At 44.9% G+C, this 12415-nt stretch overlaps 1 pseudogene; it reads right to left on the reverse strand.

The window, feature by feature from the left end:
* Positions 1-10746: 10746 nt before the first annotated feature.
* LOC147104428 (U6 spliceosomal RNA) lies at positions 10747-10843 on the reverse strand (annotated as a pseudogene).
* Positions 10844-12415: the final 1572 nt, after the last annotated feature.

The raw sequence follows: 12415 nt of genomic DNA on the forward strand, positions 1-12415 counted from the left end.
TGATTAGATCTGATTTTCTTACTAATTGTCCCTCAATTTCTTTGGGAAAGCAGGCAACACTGCAAGGTGCAGCTTCTAAGTGAACTAACATGCTGTACCATTGCCGGGGTAACCTAACCAAAAGTTTATGTACACTCAAATGAATTTTAAAGGGAAAGTATCATCTCTTGAATTGTCATATCATTTTAAATGTTATAGAAGGAGATATATATATGCAGTAATCTTGAGTCATTCTTTACTATCCTGCTTTATGCTTATGAATTGCTCGCTGGCGATAATCTAGGAGTAGACACTTGGCACAGAACCGCCACCCCCCCCCCCCCCCCAATTCTGGTAAAATCATGAATGGAGACAGTGGGTTATGTATAGCACTCTTTAGTCATGATATCACTGGAGTTGATGCTTATGATGTCACAACGATTCTGCGTTTCCATCTGGGAGTCAGGCTGATGGGGTGTATGAGTTGGAGATGGCCCCAATTCACTGACTTGGGATTCTAGTGAATGTTGTTTCCTGCTGGGAGCGTGGGATCATAGAACCACCCCTAAAACGTCTGCTCTCAGACTACAGTTATTAAATATAAAACAGGAGGTGATGGAGATTTACTGGGAAGTAGCTATCCCCCATTAAAACATTCAGATTATAGGACAATTTAGTACACTATACTTCCTCTTTAACAGCTATTGTCCAGTGGAAATTAGAGCGCATCGTGGAAGTAATTGCCAGCAACAACTTGATTTTCCAGTTTATGTTCAGGTCACAATATGTTTAATGTTTAGCTTTATGGACTGCTGGGGTTTACAAAATTACAAAGCCTGATTCTGCTATATGTGCCTAAAACCACTCCATGCAAAACAGTCCATAACGGCCCGGATTTTGCTCTCCGCGGTAAAGGAATGGCATTTGCCATTCACCTTGCTGACAGCTGCCCAGAGTTTCCGCGGGCTTCTCAGTGTAGATTTCCTCTAATCCGACGTCTTTTCCAGTGTAGCGCCCTCTGCAGTGGATCTTTGAGCAGGACAAGAAACAGCAAGGCTCTTCAACCAACCAGATTGAGGCATCCTCGTTGAGACACGCAGGGCTCGAATTTCATCGGACCGTTGAGGCAGGATTGGAGGTGTGTGGGGGGTTAAGATCGCGAAATCGGGGGGCACGAACCCATCCTGCCCCCAACCCGCCTCCATGCCCGTTTCCCAGGAGGCGGGGACCCGACCTGTGCTGGGAGCTGCCTCCCCGAGGCGGGAAGGGGATTAGTGCCAATTAACTTCCTGTTAACAGGTAGTTAACGGGCAGTTTTTAGCCTAATCCCTATTTTTATCCCTGAAGTGTGGGATTCCCGACGGCTCCAAACCACGGCAAGTTAGCGAGGCGGACCGTCGGGCTGAAAGTTTTGGAGGGTTTGAGATGTCCGGTGTTCAGGTGAGTAATGGGTGCATGAGTGCAGAGGTAAGTGTGTTTGGTGTGTGTAAAGTGTTTAAATAAGTTTTACTTACCTTTATTTAATAATGCAGCCTTCCTTCCTTCAGGTCTTGGGAGTCCCTCATCTCACCGGCACAGAAAGCAGAATGGCCGTGAGCTGTCAAAATCTGCAGCCTCTGCTTTCTGTTCTGGAGACATCTCTAAATCAGCCTGAGAGGAAGGAATTAACTTATAGTACAGATTGTCAGTGTTTGACAGCTTCAAAGAGCTGTCGAATGCTGATATTTCATCTGTCAAAAGTTCTTGACAGATGAAATGTCAATCTGTGATGTCACCTGTTGCCGGGCCACCCTTAATTGGCCTGCTGAGCCCACTGGGCAGGCTCAACAAGGTCAGTCGGGAAAATCGAGTGGGTTGGCCACAACTCGATGGAGGCGGGACTACAACCCCAAAAGTGGGAGTCCTGCCTCCTACACGCCTCCATTAATAAAATCCAGCCCATAGAGTCCAAACCAGGAAGTATAAAGCAGGAAATATAAATTAGATTTAAATGTTGTACAGAAAGCAAAAATCTTTTTCAATTAAAAAAAAAACTCCAACATTAATTTTCTTCTGAAGGAATCAGACTCCACACTTGTAAAATTATTTTTTCAGGGCCAGAGAGGTTGTTCAGCAGTACTTATCACACCGTTAAAAACTGGCTTACTCCTGAATGCACCAGCCTTAACTTTCACAGCTGTCTTTAGTGTGGAACTAGTGGGCAAGTACAGCAAGTTCATGCTGTTGCATTCATTCAATGCTGAGTCTGTTGGCAAGGGCTGCAACAGCGCGCCCTGTGGAGGAGCAGGGTATCTCTGACATCAACGTCTGGATTTCCGCATTTAACTGCGCATGTGTGGACGGCAGAAGTTGCTGTCTGATTTACCCTGTAATAAAAGTGAGCGCTGACAGCCTCACTTATTATTACCGCAAAATCCGGGCCATTATAAAATCACCATTAAAAAAAGCCGATGAAAACTGGGCCACAGAAACATCATCACCCCAGTTTTGTTTAAGAGTGAGCACTGATGGCTTGCACTGCTCATGAATCATCCCACACTCAATATCAACTGCACGATTAATGAACAGTGGGGGCGAATTTCATTTCGGGCGAGCATCAGTGCCCGGGTAGGCCACCCGCTCCACCTGTCCACTGTAGTTGGTCAGAGACCCGATCGATTTTCATGCTCAGGACTCAATGGGCCAAAAATTGCAGTCTGTGGCGGACCTGCGAAAAGGATATGAACCTACCTGATGGGGACCCTCCTTTGTGAACTTGCTCTCTGATGCTGCGTACTGGAGGGCAGTGTAATGGCCCACGGGTCCCAGGGGCGCAGCGTGTGCGAACGCGTATCTAGGATCGCGTGGGCCTGGTCCTCCAATCAGGAAACAGAATTAGATTTTACATCATTTCAGAAGGGAATCCCGTAATCAGATTTAATTATAATTAATTTACAGGATTGGAATTTAATTCCTAATTAGCTTCATTCCACCAACTTCACTACATCTTAGTTCCGTTAGTAAAAATTTAATTTTGCTGATAATGATTATCGACATCATTAAAACTCCAATCTTTGCAGAAACAAGAAAAACTCATTTGATACAATTAAACTATCCGATTTCCGAGATAAAAATGGTTTAAACATGCCTAAGGTACCCCCTTACGCTGATGCAAACAGGCCCTGCGCTTGTTTGCATCAACCGTAAAATTTTTGTACATAATTGTTGGGCAATTGGTGGGCCAATAGTCCAACTCTGTGCCAGCAATTGGTTTTTCTTTGGCTGTGCAGATGATCTGTCAACACGTACGTTGACAGATCGCAAGTTCGGGATTTAGCACATGCGCGAAATCCCAAACTTGCAGTCCATTTCAAAGGCAGCATGATGGCATACTTTCAGAGTATGCCGTCATACCCACTGCAAATTCTGGCCCATTAACATTCAATCAGCGAGCTGCTAGCACGGAGCATGCTGCTTATAGGCTGCTCGCCGATTGGGAGGGTAGGGAATCTGGCAGGGCAGTCAATCTCGATGGGTTTGCACCAGAACCTTAAAGGGGAGGGGTGGAAGTGCCAGGAGTAAAAGGGAGCAGTGGGTTATAGTGGCAGTGAAATTTTTGCAGCACCTCGATACGCAAGGAGATCAAATACTGGAAGCCCTCAAGGTTTAAAACACACAAATGACTGCAGTAAAAATGAATGACATACCTGTTTCCAGCTTCCCCTTACTTCAATTAAGGATCCCTTTAAATATTGCTGGCAATGGCTGCTTCCCAGCTTGTACTGGCCACGATTTGTGGGCGGGTTGAGGAATTGGCGGTAACAATGCGAGTCGAGACAAAAATGGCATCAGGGTCTGAACTGCCTCATTCAATCCAGATTTGCATATATTAATGATATATTTTAATGTTATATTTCCGATAGGAGCTCTGGCCACTGAAATCCAGGCCCACCCGAAAATGGGAAAGGGTGGACAGCCAGCACTAAGTCGACATGTCAGTCCTCCACCACTGCCCTGTGTTTAAGCGTAGATGGGGTGCTAGCAAGACAAAAGTTGCCCCAGGTCATTTCATCCAAGTTATACATTGGCTGGGACTCACAAATAAACAATCAAAATGGGAAAACCGTGTGCGGGCAGAGCTTGTCAATGATAAACAGCTGAGCTCCCCGGATTGTAATTTTGCAGCTAAAGTGGGACAGCTGGACTATCTAAGTTCAAATATTGAGCTTATTACATCAGTTTAAGTGAGCTATTTAACCAGATCACAAGCATATTTTCTTTTATTGTGACATGTGTACAGAAAGAAGTTTAACAAAATAATGATGCCATAATATTATGACAGGAATGAGACTAAGGGACGCAATATTAAAGCATTTAAGTGCCTCCTATATTCAGAAATTTCAGTCAGGTATGCTGTGTTCTGAACTGATAAAATATCTTTTATACTGCAAGCCTATTACTGACTGTAATAAAAGATTTGTGCGAGTTTTAAGACTATCTTTGAGAAAAAAAGACTATAATCAGGTTTAGACGTGATGGGGAATGAAGCCATGTCTGTCAGATGACATGACATTTAATATAGATAAATGTAGTGTTATCCACATGTATACCATGTAGGTTTACGACCCTAAAAACTGTTGAGTGAGAAAACGATCTAGGTGTAATTGTATATGAGTCTCTAAATGTTCATGTCCAGTGGGATGTGGGCGTCGCTGGCAAGGCCAGCGTTTATTGCCCATCCCTAATTGCCCTTGAGAAGGTGGTGGTGAGCTGCCTTCTTGAACCGCTGCAGTCCGTGTGGTGAAGATACTCCCACAGTGCTGTTAGGTATGGAGTTCCAGGATTTTGACCCAGTGACGATGAAGAAACAGCGATATACTTCCAAGTCAGGATGGTGTGTGACTTGGAGGGGAACTTGGAGGTGGTGGTGTTCCCATGCGCCTGCTGCCCTTGTCCTTCTAGGTGGTAGAGGTCACGGGTTTGGGAAATGCTGCCGAAGAAGCCTTGGCGAGTTGCTGCAGTGCATCTTCTAGATGGTACACACTGTAGCCATGGTACGCCAGTGGTGGAAGGAGTGGATGTTTAAGGTGGTGGATGGGGTGCCAATCAAGCAGGCTGCTTTGTCCTGGATGGTGTCGAGCTTCTTGAGTGTTGTTGGAGCTGCACTCATCCAGGCAAGTGGAGACTATTCCATCATACTCCTTACTTGTGCCTTGTAGATGGTGGAAAGGCTTTGGGGAGTCAGGAGATGAGACACTCGCCGCAGAATATCCAGCCTCTGACCTGCTCTTGTTGCCACAGTATTTATGTGGCTGGTCCAGTTAAGTTTCTGGTCAATGGTGACCCCTGAGGATGTTGATGGAGGGGGATTCAGCGATGGTAATGCCAGTGACTGCTGGTAGATGAGAGCATTGGTGTCATGATGTTTAATTACAATGTGACAGTGTGAGACAAGCGCAATGGAACCATCTGGTCTTTTCCTGCCCATCATTTTTGCATGTTTGTATGTGTAGTTCACCCTTTTAAGGCTTCATTTTATCCAGCTTACACTGTACACCAATACTTTAAATTAAATGGGACCAAAAATTCAAAATCCTTCTGATGCATTCCCAGTATAACTCCAACAGGCATGTGGTGGAAGGGCCATGAATTAGGCCAGGACCCAAATACGCCAAATAGGACAAGAGTTTCCGCTTTGCCTTGTCAAGGCGAAGCCTCCGCCTGTCCTACACAAAGCTAGAGGTGTAGAGGGTGATAGGACTAGGGGGCATGGATTTCCTGTGCCCCTGGAATAGCAATATAGTGGCAGGCGGGATCAGGAATATCAGCCAGTCTACTGGTGGGTGTGGGATCCACCTTGGGGCACCAGTGGTCCCATGCAGGTACCTCCTGAACAACAGCATGTTGTGAATATTTGGCCCAAATATTTTTCTTTACCTGCTCCAATTTTTCCCTTTCTCTCAGGAGGTGCCGACTCTCGCTGGGCTTTGGTTTCAAGGTGCCACATACCCTCTTATACCTCAACTGACTAGCCCTTCTTTGTACATGAGTCTACACCCCCAAGGCCTTGGGATTATGCTAATGCATGAAAGTTTGATGTCCTCTCTCTGCAGTTAAAGCAGAGGTGCGGATCCATTTATGTGCATGTGCTGAATCCCGAACTTGCGATCTGTCAAGTTTCGCCTTGAGAGATGATTTGCTCCGACTGTGAAATCCTCATTGCTGGTGCAGAGTTGAGCGAATTGCCCACCAACTGCTTAGCAATTACCCAGTAAAATTTTACGGCTGGTGCAAACAGGCGCAGGAGCCTGTTTGCACAGCGTACGTGGAGGAGGGATATGCAGCAGCTTGAAATATAAAACTACCATGATAAAAAAAATCTTCAAAATAAATATCTATATCCATCTAACTATCTTCTGATCCCAGCACAACTGTACCAAGAATGAGAGACTGATTTATTTATTAATTTACTGGGGTGAGTGAGACAAAAAAATCACGAATGGGCATCGGAGATTTTGGTTTCCTGATTGGAGCCTTGCCCCACGTGGTCCCAGGTACGCTCACGCACACGGGGCGCCCCTGGAATCCGTGGGCCACTACGCTGCGCTCAACTCCGCAGCGAAACAATGCGAGTTTTCGAAGGAGGCCTTGCACCAGGTAAGTGCGGATTTCTTTCGGAGGTCGGCGCCGTGCTCCTTAGCTGTGCCACCGACCGCAATTTCAGGGCCATTGTGTGCTTGTACACTATTATCACACAGGTTTACTTTCAAAGCTTGAGCACTAGCAGGAGGTTTGAGTGTGGGAGAGGGGAGGCATCACAACCCAGCCCAATCCTGCCCTCACTCAGTGTTGCAGTTCACAGCAGGGATCACTGGACAGCAGTGTGGAGTGAGCTATCCGCCGGTACCTCAGCTTGAGGCCTTTTGCGATCGGTGGGCACCGCAGGGGTTGGAATGTTTGGTGGACAGGGTCAATAATCTTATTTAAGTTATAAATTTCCTTTATTTTATGATTTAATTTTCTATTAGTTGTGCCCCTTTAAAAGGGCTCACTTTTGTTTGTTTTTGTTTGATGACTTGGGGCAACCCAGTGTCTCCTCATAGTTCAAAATTTTTAAAAAGGCGATGCGGAGGGATTTTATTTCCGTCTGCATCTACTGCCATTCATTAAACTGCCTCACACTGCTGCTGGCCAGCTTGAGCAGTTCCTGACAGCCCATTCTCCTGAGCATGTCACAAGCATTTACAGGAAACTCTTTCGTATCCGGCACCGACGGGACTGGGATGGTGCCGGTTGATTAAAAATTCCGGATAACGGAGAGGTATATCTACTGAGGCTGTTTTTAACAAACAAAAATAAAAAAATCAAGAAATGTGCAGTATAATTGGGTACTCACCTACAGAATGTTGTGTTAAATGGATGGTGGAAGATGCTTGATTAAGTACAGTAATGCCAGTTGAGGGTAATCCATAACTCTTTAATTACTTAACAGTAAAACAAAACTTTTAAACGACTGTATACTGTAGTTTTTGGAGTGAGAATTTTGCCGGTTAATAGAGAATTCTGGATATTTAGGTGCCGTTTAAACGAGAGTTTCCTGTATATAGCACCTTTCACGACCGCCGGACATCTCAAAGCGCTTTACAGCCAATGAAGTGGAGTCACTGTTGTAATGTGGGAAACGGAGCAGCCAATTTGCGCACAGCAAGCTCCCACAAAGAGCAATGTGATAATGACCAGATAATCTGTTTTTGTTATGTTGATTGATGGATAAATATTGGCCAGGACACCGGGGATAACTCTTCTATCGAAATAGTGCCATGGGATCTTTTACATCCACCTGAGAGAGCAGACGGGGCCTCAGTTTAACGTCTCATCCGAAAGATGGCACCTCGGATAGTGCAGCACTCCCTCAGCACTGCACTGGAGCGTCAGCCTACCTTTATGTGCTCCAGTCCCTGGCGTGGGACTTGAACCCACAACCCTCTGACTCAGAGGTGAGTGCGCTACCCACTGAGTCACAGCTGATGAACACTAACTATTTGATGGGACATTCTTATTGTTTGAAGCTGTTTTGGTGCAGGCTCAATCTCAAGAACAATCGTGAACAGACCAGTCCCAAATCTCGGCTGGAATGCCATCAAGTTGGCCAAAGTGAAAGTTTGCGTTGCAGCACATACAGTGCTTACAGTGGCACAAGCTCTTTCAATGTGCTTTTGGCATTTTGATCTTGAACTAACGGTAGAATTTTAAAAAAATTAAACAATTTGTTCTTCCAGACGCCGCTTTTAAACTGCTTACATTGTAAAACAAACAAGTTAAACGACAGCAATTTCCATTTAAAAGCAAGTTTGGCCTATGTGCTTATTTTACCTCTATTCATTTCTATGGTCCTACTGACATTTTTGCCTGAGAGTGAGCTCTTTCACCTCGAAATGCTTTGCATCGCCAGAAATGCTTGGGAAAAGGTTTTCTCTCTGTCCTGTCAGTCAGAGAATGGTATGTGACACTGGAGAACCTACAAAGGCAGGACAAAAATAGTGCACAAAATGGGGTAGGGGTGAAGAGGCTGGGACAAACTACATATAAAGCTAACACATTTTTTCAAGCTCCAATGTATTCTAATGATCTAAAATGACCCTGCATCTTTTTTGTCCTGCCGCGCACATACACCATTAATTACCCACTAACAGCTACCAGTCATGTAACAAAAGCTTCAGAATGTGTTAATAGCCTATTCTTACAGGGTGAGAGCAAACGGATGTGTCTGTTCTCTCACTTCAGTGACCCAGGGATTTTCTCACTGAGGCACCCAACTATTAGACGTCGAGTAAAATTCGCCTCTGCTGTTCTTTTAGACTCAATGCTCTGTATTTTCACAGTATGCCCCATTTAAAAGCGGCCGACTTAACAGTAAAGATAAAAAGAAAAAGAAACCGCTAATGCTGGAAATCTGGTTTAACAGCAATTTGCCCTATACCGCTATCAAATCAATTATTCATGAGGGGAATGTGCACTCCTGGTAAGAGTGATTTCAGTTAAGGGTAATATTTTGTTGAAAAATTCTACTTGCTTTTGAAGGAATTTTTAAATATTAATCCAGTTTTATGCATGAGACTTAAAGTATTTTTTTAATAAATCCCCAAGCTGGTAAATTATATCTCTAAGGGTATAATGTTGAAGCTTCATTTAAATATGGTAGGTTAGATTTGTAACATCATATGATGTGAGACTAACTGCCTCAAAATAAATTGTTTCTTTGTACAAGGCTGGCTTGAGAGAACACACTCCGTGGTATACGACTAATATTTGCAGGAGCCCAAATGAAAAACAAGTCTTCCAAACACTCAAATGCCTGAAGTCGTTTTTAAAATTCCTTATTTATTTTCTTTTAAGAAAAGAGAATACGTGTATATATATATGTTGTAAAGTCATTGGCGCATTTAGGTCTGATTGTGAACCAGCTAGGAACTGCACATTAGCAAGATAATGGCTCGGAATTTGCGGTGGGTAATAACGGCAAAGGAACAGCGTTCGCTGTTATTACCCCTTTGAAACTGACTGTAACATCAGGATGTAGCACATGCGCAGCCTAACGCGGAAATCCTGAAGCTGCGGTCAGTCATTCACTGCTCCAACACTGGCTGTGCTGTGCCCGCCCCCCACCCACTGCCCCCATAGGCGGTATTCAGTGTAATCAGGGAAATCAGTGAAACTGATGAAAACTTGGGCTTTTCTGCAGTAACATCACTGTTAAATATCCCCATAAAAGTTAGGCTGTGTTGGATTAGGTGTAACTGGGGTTTTAACAGCGTACTGACCGCTAAACAAAAGTTATGGCCCTGAAAAATGAATTTTAATTTTGTTGTGTGTCAAATTTCTCCATTTTAATGAAAATTAGAATTTGTAAGAAACTGTAAAAAAAATTATATTTTTGAAGTTTGTCCATCTTTATTTCAGGTTTACCTTTTCCCCATGTGACCGCCCCAATCTTTGTTTCGTTCTCTGTAACATTTAAAAAAAATCAGAATAAAAGCAACTTCTTCACGAATATAAAAACAGAAAATGCTGGAAATACTCAGCAGGCCAGGCAGCATCTGTGGAGAGAGAAACAGAGTTAACGTTTCAGGTCGATGACCCTTCGTCAGAACTGGAACAAGCTGGAGATGGAACAGGTTTTTAAGCAAGTGCAAGGACAGGGACAGGGGGGAGGGGAGGAAAGAACAAAAGGGAAGGTCTGTGATAGGATGGAAGGCAGGAGAGATTAAGAGACAAAAGGGATGATGGTGCAAGGCAAAAGGAGATGGTAATGGGACAAGTTAAGAAACAAAAGATGACTCTAGACTTCTTTCGCTTCCTGGTTCCCTGTCTGTGAGAATTCTGCATTGTGATTGGCTGCTTAGACAGATTGTTGACATCACAGCAGCTCAAACAAGAGGCTCCCCACTATTGTACACTGATCAGACTTACGCATCGAGAAAGGCAAACTTTTTGCCACAGAGATTGCCAGATCTTTGTGGGCAGCTTTCTTCGGGGCCAGCGGCGAAATTTTGGGCCAATGCGATGAAGTCTTGGGGTTGGGAGAGATACCAAGGACCCTGCCTACCTACAGGGTAGGGTCGCTGGCCTCTGTGGGGCATTGGGAGGGTTGAGCAGTCTGTGCTCCCAACCTGACCCTGGGTGCTGTTTTTATTGTTTGCAATTGAGTACCTGCGCCATATGGGCTGGCGTTAAAGGGTTCCAGACTTTCCTGATACCTCTTGAGTTCTGTATGTTACTCGCTCTGATAAAAATCTGGAATACATCATGAATATGCGTATCGTCCTGGTGCTAATCTTCTCTGTATTGTTCCAATTTTCAGCACGTGTTCTGCTGCAGTAAGCACAAAGTGTATTTAAAAACATAAATATATGCTGTGCAAAATCTCTGATTCCTGGGGGGTGATTTTGTCAATGGGGGCGCGTTGGAGGCGGGACAGCTGCTTGTCAAGTTTCAGTCCCGCCTCCATCAGCTTGTGGCCAACCCACGCTATTTTCCCTTGATTGACCTTGTTAAACCGGCCCAGCGGGTTTAGCAGGCCAATTAAGGGGAAGCCGGTTACAGAGACATTTTTGACAGATGAATTGTCATCGTTTGACAGCTCTGTGAAGCTGTCAAACACTGACATTCTCTGTTGTTTGATGAGTTCTTGTATTCAAGACTCATCAAACCTCTTGTGAGCAGAAATTAGATGGTTGTTGCATCGGAGAATGCAGCAGCCGTCTGTCATCTCTGCCGGTGAGATGCGAGACTTTCCGCATCCCCAACTGTTGAAGCCTGCAGGAAGAAACAAAGGTAAGTAAACATTTTCTATCACTTTCCACTCATCTCACATACTTACCTCTCCACACTTGCACCCATCACTCACCTCCACAGTGCACTTTTGCACCCCGCAGACCCCCGCAGACCCACTGCTCGCCTCGGTGACCTTGGCGGGATTTCCTGATGTCGGGAAGCCCGCGCCTCTGGTGGGAAAATGGGGATAATCCTCTTAACTGCCTGTTAACTACCTGTTAATATGCAGTTAAGTGGCTGTAATCCCCTTCCCGCTTCCAGGAGACGGGACCCGGCGTGGGTCTGCTACCTACATGCTGGGAAGATGGCACGGAGGCGGGTTGGAAGTGGGATGGGCACCCGCCCCCAGATTCTGCCATTTTCCCAGCAGTCCTGCCTCCCCAGGGCTGGCAAAATCCAGCCCCTGGTTTCCACGGAAAGTGGACACAATTGTCAAATGTGAGCCCCAAAATACGGGTGAAAAAACCTGGAAAATCCCTGAAAAACAACAGAATCTGCCTTTTCTGCCATGATGAACCAGTAACCCTAATTACACACCACAAGACGAACAATCTGCATTCACACAGTGTCTTTAACATGGAAAACTGTCCCACGGTGCTTCACAGAAATGCAATCTGACAAAAATGGAAACATACGGATGTAATCGCAGAATGGGATTCCGAAAATATCGGTAAGATTTCCAGAATCCCATGTAACAAAAAACAAAAAATATAGACATTTGTCACATCTTTCAGAAAGACCTCAAAGAATCTCACAGAGTGCACCACTTAGAAGTGCAGCGACTGTGCTTATGTGGAGAAATGTGGCAGCTATTTTCTACACAGCAAGATCCCACAAGGAATGCAATGACCAGTTTTCTGTTTTTTGATAGTGTTGGTTGAGGGGGGGAAGTGTAGCTGATACAGGACGGGCCTGCCCTTTCTTCAAACGGTGCTTTGATATTGCCTGTTTCCCTTGTTCCTTGTTCCTGTCTATGGAGAGTGATCTTCATGTGCTGCTCATTCCCTTTCATTTTCCAGGCCTGCCGGTGACGACGGGCCCCGCTACTAGTTAGGAGACCCAATTGCTCAGTGGAATCGCAAAGAACTAGTTCCCGTATTTACTTTCTTCAAACTGGCTTCCC

Source organism: Somniosus microcephalus, chromosome 19 (assembly GCF_052327205.1).
Source record: "Somniosus microcephalus isolate GS21.2 chromosome 19, FLI_Smic_1.0, whole genome shotgun sequence".
NCBI classification, from domain to species: Eukaryota; Metazoa; Chordata; class Chondrichthyes; order Squaliformes; family Somniosidae; genus Somniosus; species Somniosus microcephalus.